Below are 16,206 nucleotides of genomic sequence, written 5' to 3' on the forward strand. Positions count from 1 at the left end.
ATGTGTCAGTACCGAGATTATGGATTCATTACTCTTGGAGAGCTTATATTGTCTAAGAGTTGCCAGCACATCTTGGTCTCTGTGGCTGCATCTTCAGGGATGTGACAGTCAGATGAAGCAATTCTAAGCAAGTCAGTTATGTTTTTCTGAGTAGTGATGAAGCCAGTAGAATGATTTGAACTTTTTTATGTGGTGTATGATCAACTGTGGCTTGTTCCTGTGATTTCACATGGCTTGAATTATATTTTATTGCCATGTGAGTTTTATGCTTAATATTTTGGAATGGCTGAGTGATGCCCATTCTTGCTATAATGTGTGACTGAAGATCTGGTCAGTGGCTTTTTTCCATAGTTATTGTAACACTCCATCTTATTTCTGCTGTTTTGAAATATGGTTAAAACTATGTTAATCAGACTTTAGAGCAATGACAGACACTTGCTATGATAAAATGTACCAGGCATCAACAGAATTAAAAGGGTTATTCCTTTGTGATCTGAGATATTAGGCCAAACCTCACCTCATCCCTAATTCTAGATGTGCTATAAACATGTCAGGTAGAGACAGTGCAATTTTCTACTTCTTTAACAATGGACTAACTTTGAAGTAATGAACCACACTGTACTCTGCTGCTCCAAACAAGCTGAGCTCTGATTACTCTTGATAGCATTGAGGGTTTCTAGTCAGAGTAGTCAGAAGAGAAAAACACAAAGGGGTTGTTTCTCTCCTTTTATCTATGTTTTACTCAGTGAGAAAGAATTTCTATATTGAGACTGCTATGAGGAACATGTCCTGAACACTGTTTCAGGTCCACATTATTATTATTTGCATTTTGGACATTTGTTTTTCAGCCACAGGTTTGGGCAATTTGTTTTCTAATGCTGTCACTCACTCATGGTATGAAAGTCAGCAAGACATTGTCCATTTTCCACACAATACCTATATATATATTTTTTTTTTTTCTTTTTGCTTCTACTAAAAATGTGTAGCTGTTACTCTGATTACCCTAACTCCTAGCAAAGACTGAGTAGATGAATTCTTCTTTCTGTCTTTGAAAATGCAACCTACCCTCAAACTTTGTTTTAAATGCCTATAAATTCTCTTTCTGTATGTTCTGCCTAAATTTCTTTCTCCATCCAGTTTTTTGTCTATTCCCAGTCCCTTTTGGGAATAGAAAGAGTCTCTCACTGTGATTTCTTGATTTGTTTAACATATGGACAGTTCTGGGCCCCTCAGTTCAGAAAAGATGTTGCCCCAGAGGAGGGCAACAAAGCTGGTGAGGGGTTTGGAACACAAGCCCTATGAGGAGAGGCTGAGGGAGCTGGGGTTGCTGAGCCTGGAGAAGAGGAGACTCAGGGGTGACCTTATTGCTGTCTACAACTACCTGAAGGGAGGTTGTAGACAGGTGGGGACTAATCTCTTCTCCCAGGCAACCAGCACCAGAACAAGAGGACACAGTCTCAAGCTGTGCCAGGGGAGATTTAGGCTGGGTGTTAGGAAGAAATTCTTCATAGAGAGAGTGATTGCCTATTGGAATGGGCTGCCCGGGGAGGTGGTGGAGTCACCATCATTGAGGGTGTTTAGGAGAAGACTTGATGGAGTGCTTGGTGCCATGGTTTAGTTGATTAGGTAGTGTTGGATGATATGTTGGACATGATGATCTCAAAGGTCTCTTCCAACCTGGTTTATTCTATTCTGTTCTGTTCTATTCTATTCTAATATATCCCAAGAAAAAGGATTTTAAAAGGAAAAGTGGTTTCTATTTCTCCTCCCCAGAAGAAATAATTTTCTTGCCTCACTCTCACTATTTTCAACCATCTTTTCACATTTTAAGTTCATATTAGTCTGTGTGACAGAACATGGTGTTCTCTTATTACCAGCTAAGTAGTAGGTTAGCAATATTTTAGAGAGCTTTTAATAAAAATAAATTAAAATTAATATGGTTGACAAAAAGACTGAATTATTTACCATACAACTGCATTTAAAAGCTGGCCAAAAAGGCATTAAAAAAAACCAAACCACACCACATTTGATTAAAAAAAAGTTATCAAAGTAATACTTGCACATACAACCTCATCTGCTTTCTGAATCCTACAAGAATCACAGAATCAGTAAGGTTGGGAAAGACCTCAAAGATCATCATCCTAGTTCTTCTTGTGGTACGTGTACAGCCTACTACTTAATGTCAGGCAGTGAATTTCAGATTTCAGTTTGAATGGTGGGATAATTGTAAATGCTTAGTTTATATTAAATTAATGATCAAAAGGAACAATGCTGAAGGGTTGAAGGATGTCTAAACTTCTGCATAAGACCATCTTATTTTCTTGGTCCAGCTGTGCCAGTAGAACTACTCTCTGGCCCCTAACATTTCATTCTTGATTTACCTTTTCTTCCAATCAATCAGGGAATGTAATGGTTTCTTATTAAAGCAAATACACCAAGGTAACTCTAACCACTGCTGATTTTACTTGGCACTAGTCATGGAACACTGAGGGACAATCTTCTCCCCCACTTTAGAACTCGCTGCCACAAATGGCAGCTGGGGCAGTTCCCTCTCATATTGGATTGACTGGATTTGACTTCACTAGGCTGATTCGAGAATGGTTTGATGCAGTCACAACTACGCTGCTCAGCTCTCCGCATTTGCACTGTTTTTCTCCTCTGGCATGATTAGGAGACAAATACTGCATGAGTTGCTGCAAGTGAAGAAATTTAAGTCCAAAGTTTGCTTAGCCTGTTTTGACTGAAGCTATGCCTTTCTGGAAAAAAAATGGTCTGAGCACTTGGAGAAATATTGCAGGTCCCATAGTCCATCACTGAAGGCTAAGAGAGATCATAACTCCCCAAGTCAAGAAATAAAACTCAAGTTCATAAGAGACCAGTGAAATGCCGTTGCAACTGTTTGATATCTTCATTACAACTATTTCCTCCAAGTGAAATGATGTTATAAGTACAACATGCAGAATAAAATAAGTTTTCATTATCAAGGACCCTGGCATTGACTCAGCTGTACTCAAAGCTGTTAGAAAATGACATAGAAATGTAGTCTGTCCAGAACTGGTTAATAGAATGAAGCTGAAGTTGGCTTCTCCTGCTGACAGTCACAAAAAGCCTTGTCATTGAAAAATACACCAGGACCTAAGAAAAAGAAGCTGTAACCAATCAATCTGGGACACATGTATTTTTAGGCTAGAAAAAAAAAAAGTGGGGTTTGTTTTGTTTTGCCTTTCTTGTTGTGTCAGTGTTATTTATGAAGACATTGTTTTAAGTCATATGTTCCTGCAGAGAATTCCTGGATGCAGAATAATGTGAATAACCAAGAAATTTGTAATTGTTCATCCTGCATAGCTTCTGGATTTAATTCCTTTCTAAGCCCTGGTCTGTCCAAATTGAAATGTTTGTGAGTTGGTACTCATGAGAGAGTCGTCAGGGTACTGTTAGTAGAGATCCTTCCCTAGATCCTCATCCACAGATTTATTATTTTCTTCATGCAGCTATTTTTTGCAGGTGTCTCAGGTGTATTCAGCTTGGCTGTGTTTATTTTTCTAATCACTGCAGTAGTCAGCACTGGTTTGCTATACTCATTTGTGCCAAGGTATTGCCAGAATTTGGGGAATCAGCCCTAAGGAAGAGCTTGGTGATACAGTATAGCATCCTTCAGTGGGAGAACTGGAGTACACCAATCTTAGAATAACAGAAGCATATTTGGCAGGGGGGTGGAGTGGTGGTGGTGGTGGTGCATGTTGAGTGCTGGAGCAGTCTTTTCATCAGATGAAAAAGATCTTCATCAGTAGCCACCAGGAGTGAGTAAAAGAAAGAGTATCTGACAAAGGGTACTGTAGGACAGCAGGCCTTCATAGTGTGGTTTGCTAAAGGTGGAAATTTTCTGTCAAAGGGAAGCTTACAATTTTGAGACATTGTTTTATTGTTACTGCACCCATTAATGAGTCGTGTACTTAAACTGAAAAAATAATGAAAATTGAAGCAGTATCACAGTGTCATTTGCAAGATTTAATGGGCAGGAAGTGGTAATACAGAAGATTGCCCTGTATTATAAATTCTTCTGATTGAATTAGGAAATGAACAGAGAAGTGTCAGGTTTTTAATTAATATTTTAAATTTTATTATACTTGTGAAATACATTCATTGCCTCTTTCATTGCTTTCTTAGTTTCTTGTGGCACCTCAATCACCGAGGCACAAGCTCCAGGCAAACTTCATGAATATCCTTGCAGCAGCTTTTCACAATTATTTAGCTTTTATTTGCAGATGTATAAACAGATGCTGTAGAACAGTCACATATGGATACATACCTTACTGTTTCTAATACAAGCTACTTTTCCTAGATAGCAGTCCTTGTATTCTAAAGGATGATAATGCAGTATTGAATATTTTGTCTAGGTTCTGTCTGGCCGCATTGCATTGTTGCTAAACTAACTATTCTCCACTATTCTTAAATAACACATAATAAAGGCTAATCATATTTAACAATTTGACTTCATAAACAAATTCTGCCAATGCTAATGCATGCCATGGGTTAGCTGTTTGGGTGGGTTGGATTGGTTGATGGGTTGGACACGATGATCTTGAAGGTCTCTTCCAACCTGGTTTGGTTTATTCTAATAAAGGTTTATTCTAATAAAGAGGACACAGTCTCAGGCTGCATCAGGGGAGGTTTAGGCTGGAGGTCAGGAGGAAGTTCTACACAGAGAGAGTGATTGCCCATTGCAATGGGCTGCCTGAGGAGGTGGTGGAGTCACCATCACTGGAGGTGTTCAGGAGGAGACTTGATGGGGTGCTTGGTGCCATGGTTTAGTTGATTAGGTGGTGTTGGATGATAGGTTGGACACGATGATCTTGAAGGTCTCTGTGGTGGGGTGGAAGGGTAAGGCCAAGAAGCCTCCTCCCTTCCCCCTTGTAAGGCAAAGGGAAAGAAACTTGAAGGGAAAGGAAAAAAAAACTCACAAGCTGAATTAGCAAGGCAGTGGAGCTATATTTACAAAGCAATGTAGGGTATGCAGGGGAATATTTACAAATTTACAATATCTACAAAGATATACAACAGAGTAACACAGAAATGAGAGTAACCCCCCTCGGCAGAGGGGGTTCCCCACCTCCGCTCTCCCCTCTCTCCCCCCCTTTCCCCAGAATGGGATAGAAAGAGAAAGAAAAGAGAGGAAAAAAAAAATGTTAGAAGCAGTTCGTGTTAATTGGAAGGGAGTTAATACCGGCCTGTATCTGGTCTTCAAGGCCGAGGCCTTGGCAGAAAGCCGAGCAGAGAGAGAGCTGCTGCACCGTGGAGAGGCGGAAGCAAGACTGACAGAGAAGTGCTGGAAATGCCCAGTTCACTCCCAGTTCAGAAGGTGCTTCCTCCCACTTCACCAATGAAATAGTTTAGATTATTCTTTCCGTTTACCAACTTCTGTCCACCATATTCCCTTTCTTAAGGGGACAACGTCAAACGGTCACAGTCTCTTCCAACCTGGTTTATTCTATTCTATTTTTCTATTCTATTCTAATCTGTGTAGTTTCTGTGCAATTAAATGATGATACACTGCCTGCTCTTGTTAGCTGACAACCAAGTGAATTTATAGATACTCTGAATAAATGAGTGAAAGTGTGACCCTGCATTACTTTTTTCCTATAGCAGCTACTCTACTTTTTTTTTTTTCCTAAGATCTTGTTTGCGGTTATCTGGCACCTTCAGATCTATAGTATTAATGATAAAGAAGAATTACAAAGACCTAAGCATTCTTTCCTTCACATTATTAAACTGTCCATCAAGTTTTTAATGTGTTACTATGTCAAAATTGTTGTCTTTTTCATATAAAAGCAAAACAAATTACAATAATTTTGACATTATTCAGTGGCTGGTATTGTTTTGTTGTTTTAATTTCAACTTTCTAAGCAATTGAAAGTGACATCTTATAATAGCTTGCTATTTTATATGTATAAAATACTTTCAGCACTGTATGTTTATTCTTTTTATTTGTTCACTGATGGCTAATATAGAAATAGCCATTTTATTTATATATATATATACATATATATATTAATCTGGATACCCTTCCTTTAAATTAATTTTTGAAAAAGGGTATTTATCTCACACAATTTATCATAACATCTGTTTATGAATTACATTCCAATCCTGAAAAGTTGCATAGGTGCTATAGCACAAACCACTAACTTAATCAATAGTAGTTCACTTCTTGAGTGCATCCATAGATCACAAGATGAGTACAGGCAGTGAATACAGAAAGGACTGAACCTACTTTTATGGTTTATATAGTATAAATAATATTTGGTCTTGACAGCAGGAATAGTGTGCTTTGGACTCAGTAATAAAAAACAAGAGCATAACACATAAGAGAACATTGAGTGTAGAGGGCATAATTCTCTAATAGATACACAGTGTTTAGAAGATGTACAATATAACTAATTATGTTTCAGTACAAACAGTACCTGAGCAGGAGATGTGGTGTGAGCCAGGCTGTGGTACATGTGGCTCGCACAGTCTAATTTACGTCATGCTTTTTCAATGAGTAATTGAGTACCCTACTGTAAAGCTGTTTAGCTCCTTGATCATTTTCCATGAAATACCCCCAACTGCATGCTCTATTCAGAGGTGAAGATAATAAAGCGTTTTTGCATTTCTTAACATGCAATTAAAAATGTGGTAGCACTCACAGTTTGAAATGTAGCCACTTGCCACCTTGTTAACATTTTTGAGATGACGCCTAGATTTGTTGTTGTAAGTTAAGAGGAACGGAATTCATTATCAAGTATAAAGAGATGAAAATGAAACTCAAAATTTTAGATCAACCCAAACCATAAAAATATAATTTTGCCTCTTTATCTATTCATAGGAGTCTTCAGCATCCTTCACATGATTAGAAAATTACTTTTCATTCACAAATTGGCATAATAACCTTACTGCTACTGGTTATGTAATAGAATGTGATATAGCTCTGAAATGTAAATTGCAGGATCTGTAGGTTTTGCTTTTTTGTTTTTTCTCTGTGCATTTTGGTGGTTTTATACTCAAAATATGATGTAACAACAGTCAAGAGAAAACTCAAGGTATATTATAGAGAAGAAAATTGACATTTCAGCAAATAATCTATAATCTCTTGGATATCTTCTGAAGTTTGCTAGTGGCTTGAATGGGAGAGAATTCATTCTTCGTCCTTTTGAAAAGGGCAAAGCATAGATATAGGTTAAACTTCTGTTGCAAGATTGCCTTTAAATTGAATTGTGACTTGTGACCATGAATTGTAGCCAGAAAGCTTCTGTGGCCAGTTGTTGTTTTTCTCGCATCCTTGCTTAATTACTTGTTACAGAGAAATTTGTTTCCAGCCAGTTACCCCCATATTGCTTTTAGGAACAACAGATAGGGTGACAATTGCTTCAGGTGACAGTACATTTTGTGTGCTAGTATAGTTAAATACAGAGAGAACCCATCGTTAAAACAAATAAATCCTACAACTTAGGCCTTGTACTCCCCTCTGTGGGAGAAGTTTAACAATGATGTATTCATGGGGGACAGAAATTCAATTTAAGAGATTTAATGGAGCTATCTGCCAATGCATTCCCTTTCCAGATTGCTGGCATTTCTCCACTGGAATTTCAGAACTTCTCCAGCTGGGTTCACTTTTAAAGCTCTCAATAATAAATAATAAATCTTGTGAGAAGGGGACCATGCTGTTTAAAACAAGAAAGAAAGGAGAACATTAAAAAAAAAAAAAAAAAAAAAAAGAGGCAAAAAACTTCCCATTGTGAGTTCCTCAGAATTCTTTCTTTTATTGTTGAAATGTTGGTGTTCCTTAATGGTTTTAAACATTTGCTTGATTCCCAGGCTTCCAAATCACAGAGAATAATCAATAAGATTTCTTGGATTTTCTATGTGAAGAATCATTACTTGCATTTACTGCATTTCCAATGGCCTCATATTTGTGGGTTGTCAGTGTGTCTTCTGAGGGCTGGATGACTTTACGTCAAAATTTTTTTGAGTATCCTCCAGACTGGAGTGTACTGAGTTTTTTAATGTGTGTATGTGTGATTAAATGGGATATCTGTTGACATATTTGAATGTAATACTTAGAGATTTACACTAAACTCAGCAGGATTGCATAGCTCTGTAACCAAAGCATAAAAATTTGTGCAGAGCACTCAAAATTCAGATACCCAAGTATGTGACCTGCTGAAAGTTGGTAAGATTATTGAGTTTCAAGCTTGCTAGAAGCAAGAACTCTCAGCAAGAACGTCAGCAATGTTGTAAAGGCTGCTGTCTGCATGAAGGGGTTAAGTGCACCCTCAGTACAATGGCAGATTGCAGATCTGGGGTGGGTGTTGATCTGCTGAGGGTAGGAAGACCCTACAGAGATCTGGATAGGCTTGATCCATGGGTGAAAGCCAGTGTTATAAGGTTCAATCATGCCAAGTGTCCAGACCTGTGCTTGGGTATCAACAACCACAAGCAATGCTACAGGCTTGAGGGAGAATGTCTGGAAAGCACCTGGTGGAAAAGGTACTTAGAGTTGTTGGTCAACAGCCAACTAATATGAGCCAGCAGTGTGCCTAGGGGGCTAAGGTAGCCAACAGCATTCTGGCTTGTATCAGGAATAGATTGGCAAGCAGGACTAGGGAAAAGATTGTGCCCCTCTACTTGGCACTGGTGAGGCCAAATCTTGAATATTGCATTCAGTTTTGGGCCCCTTACTACAAGACACTGAGGTGCTGGAGCTTGTCTAGAGAAGCTGGTAAAGGGTCTAGAGTACAAGTCTTATGAGGAATGGGGGTTCTATAATCTGGAGAAAGGATGCTGAGTGGAGTACTTGTCACTCTCTACAACTAACTAAAAGGAGATTGTAGCAAGTTGGGTGTCAGTCTCTTCTCCTAAGTAACAAATGACAGGACAGAAAGGTTATGAAGTTGCACCAGCAGAGGTTTACATTGAATTTGAGGAAAAATTTCTTCCCCAGGAAGATTGCCAAGCCCTGCAAAAGGCAGCCCAAGGGATCTGAGGAGTCACCATCTCTGGAGGTATTTAGAAGATGCATAGATGTGGTGCTTACATACATGTTTTGGTGGTAGACTTGGCAGTTCTGGGTTAATGGTTGGACTCTAATATTTTTCAACCATTGTTGACTTGAAATATGAAAAGTGATAAACTTAAATCCAACGCATGAAAATTACTAAGAAATCAAACTGGGAAAACGTCCTGAAATCTACGCTTGGTATGGTGTGTTGCCTTTTATCAGGTCTGTAAAATGTACTCTGTGTGGTTTTGTTTGTTTATGTAGGAGAGAAGATTACCTAAGGAAATACAGAAGAATTTGGTCAAAGTAGTTATCCAACTACTCACACAATTATGTGAATGACTAAAAGGTAAATGGATTGGAAATCACTCTCTGAAAACTCAGTCCCCATTAAAATACATGTGAATTACACACTTAAACCCAAAAGGAACTAGAAATTTGCTTTGATGATATAAAATGGTAACCAATAATGTGACTGTTTGAATGTATGTTACCGACAAATCCCATATGTTTAGTCCCACCTCTCGCTTTCTTCTTGTATCCAAGGTTGAGCTCTCATCTCTGCCATAATCACTGATTTAATCCAGAATCTGGAACAATAGGAAAGAAAGACAATATCAGCCACTTACTGCAGCTGCCAGGGTGACAGCAGCAGAAAGAGAAGACAAAGCAAAGCAAAAAAATCTGGTGCTAACAGCAATGACATAGAGCAGCCATCTGACACAGTCTAGAGACTGAGCTGTACTGCTCTGCCTGCCAGCATATTGATTTTAAACTTTGCCTGGCCCCCAGATGCTACAGTAATGGACAATAAATAACTAACATTATTTTGTTCACAATGAAGATGACTCAGGATGCTCAAGAGTCAGGGAATGATTCATATGCAACCTTCAGACCTTCACCAGCTGTAAACTATTTCATTTTCCCTCAGGGATTCAGTAACTGGGACAGGACACAGATTGCTATTAGTGTGTTACTGCTGCGTTTGGCTACAATATTCTAATTTATTTTCTAATTTACAATAATTCTAATTTACAATATTCTAATGTTCTGTATTTGAGTAAGTTGTTACTTATTCCTCAGGTGGCTGCACTTGGAAGTACTAGGATGCGTGTCTGGTGGAATGAATTTTTCTGGCATTACTAGCTAAGGAAGTGAGTAGCAGAAGGCAAAGAAAATTAACTGCGTTTTGGCTTCTCCTCTGTTACAAGTGGTTTTTTTTTTTTGAAGAAATATTACCATGCTCTTCTCAGTTCTGCATCTGATACCTGAACTGACCTTACACAGTTTTGTCCTTTCCCCCTGCTCCTTCCTCGAGGATGACAGAATGGCAAAGTCTCAAGCTACAGTTATTCTTTTCATTGCAAGAGATGCACAAAGAAAAAAAATGTAGCTCAGTTTAAAGCTGCAATTTCATTTTAATTGGTCTGTCTTTCTTCATGATCATTTGCTGCTGCATCTTGCTCTTGCTGGATATGAACAGAGCTTGTTGCTCCTGTGCCTTTTCTCTGTTGTTCAAGCCTTTCTAAATGTTTCAGGACAAAGCTAATAAAACTCATCAGATCTGTCACAAAGTTTATGTAAGAATGTTACAGCCTGGGGAACAGAGGCACAAATGGAAAAAAATACCTGCATGGTAAAACAATTCCACAACTAGTTATCCTGAGAAGCAACTAGAAACTTCAGGTGTCCTGGTTCCTTACCTGAGGAGGATCTGACGGCAAGGTTCTATAAGGGAAAAAAAACTTTTTTACATGACCATACCACATTGTTTTAAAGTTCTGATTTTTCTCCTTATATTGCATCTTCACAGTTGTGATTAGAAGCAAATGTTCTATTTGAGAAGACCAAATCGGGAATTCGACTGCTGTCTGACACTGTCTTCTGTTCTGCACAAGCCGACACAACCATGACTGTCTAGCTTCAACTTTGTGCAGCATAAGATCCAGATGCATGTTTTTGCTGGGTCTGAGATTTTGTTTACAAAGGCTTTCACTCTAAAACAATGAATAAAAAAAAAAAAACCGACACAAACAACCCTAACATAGAGTTTGTATAATCCATTAAAAAAATAAAAAAATGAATATCATACTAATCACTTAATGAAAATCCTAAAAGTGGAGATGCTGAATTTTCCTACTAGGTTTTAACTCCATTTTAATATTTTCTGTTTCTTGGTTTTAATTGTCCTTTGAATACAGATTTTGAATGTGGTATCCAAGTTAATCCCCCTCCTCCCCAACTGATTTTTTCCCCATTTTTGCTAATGAAAAAACCTCCTCTGCTTCACTGTTTTCCTTTGTGCGTTACAACAAAACAGTGCAGGAGAATTAGACTTGTCAAACAAAATGAAAAACCTGTTTAAAGGACAGATATTCTTTCCAAACACTAATGAAGTTCTTCATCTAGATCTGCAATAAGAATTTTTGACCAGTGCAGAAGCTCTGTGAAACTCTTTAGAAGTTGGGTGATACATTAATGCTATGTACCTTTTTTTGCTGCCTTTCAATTCAGCTATTTTACCACCTTCAGCCAATGTGTCCTTGCATGATCCTTCACACAGAGCCTCAGTGTGCCCTATTAGCTTCAACATATGGATAGAGCTGTCAACATAATTTCTTCACTTTTACTCCCACCTCCAAAAAGTCTTGCCCACCATGTTTCTGAGCAATGTAACCAGCAGGAGCTGGTTTCCTTCCAAGCAGATGTGGCACCCATTGAAGTCTATAGAAATATCATAGCTGCCTGTGGTAAATGTTGGCTCCACTCTCGGGTGATTTCTCCAGTGCTGTGTACCCTCCTGGGATAAAATTTGTGGTATGAGAGAGACAGCAGATATTTCCAGATGTTTATGCCTTTGTTATATGTAGCATGCTTTTGATTAAATAGACGTTGTTTGCTATGTCTTCTCAGGATATGATGTAATTCCAGTTGCATGCAGGTGAGTATTTGAAAGGAAAAAATATTCTCTAGCATCTACCAAGGTATCCTATAGTTTTCCATCTTTATCACTTATACTCAGCAGCCATAAATTGCTGTAAAAAGTTTCTTCTCATTTTTTGTTTTTTAAAATATTTAAATTTGACCTTTCTGTTATTTGATTTCCCCATGTCTTCTCATTTTTCATCCTGCACTCTGGAAGAACTTTTTTTTTTTTTTTTTTTTTTTTTTTTTTTTTTTTTCTTTGTCTGTGAAAAGATTTTGAAAGATGTAGGATGCAGGAGGAGATTGGACGTGGCACTTGGTGCCATGGTCTAGTCATGGGTCTGTGGTGACAGGTTGGACTTGATGATCCTCGAGGTCTCTTCCAGCCTTGGCAATACTGTAATACTGTGATGAGTATTTATACTCCTAGAGGCAAACATGTCAATCAAATTCTGTATAAAATATATATTGTCCTTTAATGTGGGTCCAAACTGCAGAAATATCATATTTTAAAATGGAGAGTTTTCATTATCTCTGCTGGAAAACTACATCTGAGCATAGGATATGCTGAAATCATAGAATCACAGAATGGTCCAGGCTAGAAGGGACCTCAAAGGTCAGCTAGTCTGACTGCCCCGCAGTCAGCAGGGACATCCCCAACTAGATCAGGTTGCCCAGGGCCTCATCGAGTCTTACCTTGAGTATCTCAAGGGAAAGGGCCTCAACCACCTCCCTGGACAACCTGTTCCAGTGTTCCACCACCCTCATAGTGAAGAACTCCTTCCCAATATCCAATCTAAATCTGCCCTTCACAAGTTTGAAACCATTGCCCTTCGTTCTGTCACCACAGGCTCTTGTAACCGTTCCACTAGAAGCAACTTGGCATTGAATAGGTCTATCTGAAATGACCTGGAAATATTTCCTAGCTGCCAAATGCCACTAAGAACAGTTTGAAATACATAAATGATTGTTCATTATGAAGTGTTGCAATTGTTCTAGGAACTTTGGTATTCCAAAATACAGACTCTCTACCTGACATAGCATGAGTGAAACTGAGAATTGTGACACTTCAGCTGTCAATATGGCTCTCTACACAAAAAATGTAGCAGTGTGCACCTCAACATGATGCAAGATCCTAGCTTGGCATAAATTTGACTTGAATAGAGTCTCATGGTGAAGTTGTTTGAAACCTGAAGACCTGACTCATAATGCAAAGCATGCTAAGGAAAGATTGTTTTGTCCAAAAGGTTAATTCTAAAATATGCTGAGATTCTAAAATTCTTTTTTAAGTTGCATTTGGATGAGGTGTTTACTGTCTTACATGTGGTGAAGTGTAACATTTTTTGTAATGCAAGACAAACACAGGAGGCTCATAGTTGAAGGCTGGTTAGTGGTGAATACAAGTAAATAAATGATTACACAGAAAATTATTTGAAAACTAGTCATATAGTGGCTCTTGAAAGTGAAATAACTGGAGATTTGGTGATGAGAAAAGGGGAAGCATTAGAGACATGCAGAAGGGAATAGTTGTTAAAGTAACTTTTCAGTTGGTAGTGGTGAAGCTGAACTGATGCATGATGATCTGGAAATGAGTATTTTAAAGCGTATGGACATTTATTTTTTTCACCTCTTCCTTTTCTGTATGCATCTCCAATGAGTCTGACCAAGTCTGTGACTGATTTTTAAGGGATTTAACTACTGTTCACTAATTATATTGATGCAAGATGTATGTCCATGTTTCTGCTTGAAGAGTGCATCCAAGGATGTGTTGGAGGCACTTCAGTGCAAGTATTTTGACTAAATGTGATGATTTTTTCTTTTCATGTATTGCGAGATTCAAAAGAGATTGGTGAGCCTAATGCAATGCTTATGTTCCTGTTTCTGTCAGTGAACAAATAATTCCTGATATAAAGCAGTCTCCTTGAGGTTTACTTTTATGTTCCAGCTATAAATATCACTCTTGCCAAGTCCCATTCATTTCCTGGAGTGGTCACTTGGTTTGCAGTTTTGAGTTTATGCTTGTGCTGAAGGATTTTGATATATATTTTGTGATTGGTCTCCTGTATGTTTCCATCATCAAACTTCTTAAAGCAAATTTTCACTTTGGAAAGCAGTGCCCATTCAATGAGAAGTTAATTATCTATTGCCACAACAGTGTGTACGAATGAAAGGTTATCATAGTCACCAGGTAGGTGACACGTTCAGTGTGCTATAAGACAAACGCAAACAGTTTCTCCGAAGTTCATTTATTTCTCTTATGTCTCTTCAACACCTGTTTTTGAAATATTCATACTTGCAACTTCTTCGTGGTTATTTGGGGTATAAATTCTGTGACATGAGTAACAGAGTTTGCAGTCAGTTGATACTAGATTTCCTTACATTGTGTTTAACATTTTCATAGCTCTGCAAGATAATACACAGTTTCTTAATGGCCATTGGCAATACTTGCCAAAATCTGCACAGGCAAGTCTCCTGGTCAAAAGATATATACCGTGCTGGTTGGCTGATCCGATAATCTACTGACATGTGTAAACAATGCAGCCCCTCCAAGAAGGTGGCTATATAATTTTCCAGTCAAGATTTGGACCAAGCGGTTTTTAGTAGAGACGTTAGATATCCATGCCCGTTGAGTCTTTGGGAAGGAATGGGTGCCTTCTTGGTTTGGTAACAGTTGCTAGTGAGTGACTTCTTAATTTAAATTTATCTGGATTTTGTTTTCCATTGATGTCTAATAGCTTGTGCTGACTTTGGATTCCATTTGCACTTTGACAGACCACAACAGCATCAGTAGTCCTTCTGGATCCTTGATGCGTCATAGCGTTTCATTTAGGAGGTAGGGAGCAGTTTTTGTCTCTGGAAGTAAATGACATATGATCTGTGCCTTTGGTTTGGTGGTTTTGGGTTTTTTTTGTGTTTTTTTTTTTTTTTTTTTTTTTTTTTTCAGTTTGCCTTCAGGGAAAGTGATGAAGAAATGGTTGTATCTCACAGACAATGAGAGAAGTTTTGTAGAAAATAGCTAAAGAAAGGTCAAATTTATGACTATTTTATGTTGTGAAATGTATGTTGTGAAACTAATGAAAAACTTATGACTTTTTAGTTTTTTTTACTGAGTGGAGGAAAGTCAGAATCTGGCCCATAGGGATAAGCAATAAGTATGGAATAGGAACAGTACAATAGTTTTATTTACATAAAGACTTAGTAAACCAAGCTGTGTTATTTTAGCTGAGACTGCCTGATTTACTATCCAAACACAATACTTAATCATACATACATAATTGGCATCTGATCAGTACCACGTAAGTGGAATGCTGTTGTGAAATGTTCTGCCTTTGGAACAGCTTCCTTTCTCGGTGCATTACCAACAAGGGCTGCCACACAGTGCAGAGAGAGAATGTGTGAGGGAGAAGTAACCCCAAATGGGCATTTGGAAGATGTGGGATAATCATTTGCTGTAAAGATAAAATAATTATGTTTCTGACGGTCTGTATTCTGCTCCAAAGGCTGCTGCAGCCTTTGCTTTGAGTTAGGTGAAGGCTCAGCCTGGGACTTCTCAGACTCTTTGAACTACTGTAGTGTGAGATGCTTGGTCAGCTTCCATCATATTTCAAGTGCACTAAAAAGGTATCTTCGAAATGCTTTTGGCATTGATCAGTTCTTTTGAACCACCCTATAATGATATAAATGTTTTTTATATGTCCAATGATGTCAACTTAGTTGTCCTCCTGATGGTTTTCGGCACAAAAGATATATCATGTGGCAACATGTGCTAGCTAACTAGGGTATATGTACCACGCACACACATCTTTCAAGGTGAATCTGAGAAACTTGTGGGTTCATGCTGGTTTAAATATTAATGAAGGCTGTGAAAGATATTCTGCACCTTGAGTACGAAGGTGTTCCTATATTATAAAGTTCCAGCTTCAGATGGTGTGTACTAGAGGAATTATCACAGAATCTAAAGAAATCACAGATTTATTGTAATATTTTTTCTCCTTTTTTTTTTTTTTTAGTCTTTTCTGCTGTTTATCAAAGGACAGCCAAGCAGTAGGAGGCTCTTGTCTTGATTTCACACTGAAACTAAGAGAAATAACTTTGTGTGTGTCTTCCTGAACAATTTCTGAAACACTCCAGCTGTCATGATAACTACCAGCTATACTCATTCAGCTGCTAAAGAGTTTGTAAACTGTATCCTTCACATCCATTGTGTTCTGGCCTCCCAAACAAAACAGCTGTGGATGTATTTACAG

The sequence above is a fragment of the Melanerpes formicivorus genome, unplaced genomic scaffold, assembly GCF_026170545.1.
Source record: "Melanerpes formicivorus ecotype bairdi unplaced genomic scaffold, bMelFor1.0.p_v2 SCAF_7, whole genome shotgun sequence".
NCBI lineage: Eukaryota > Metazoa > Chordata > Aves > Piciformes > Picidae > Melanerpes > Melanerpes formicivorus.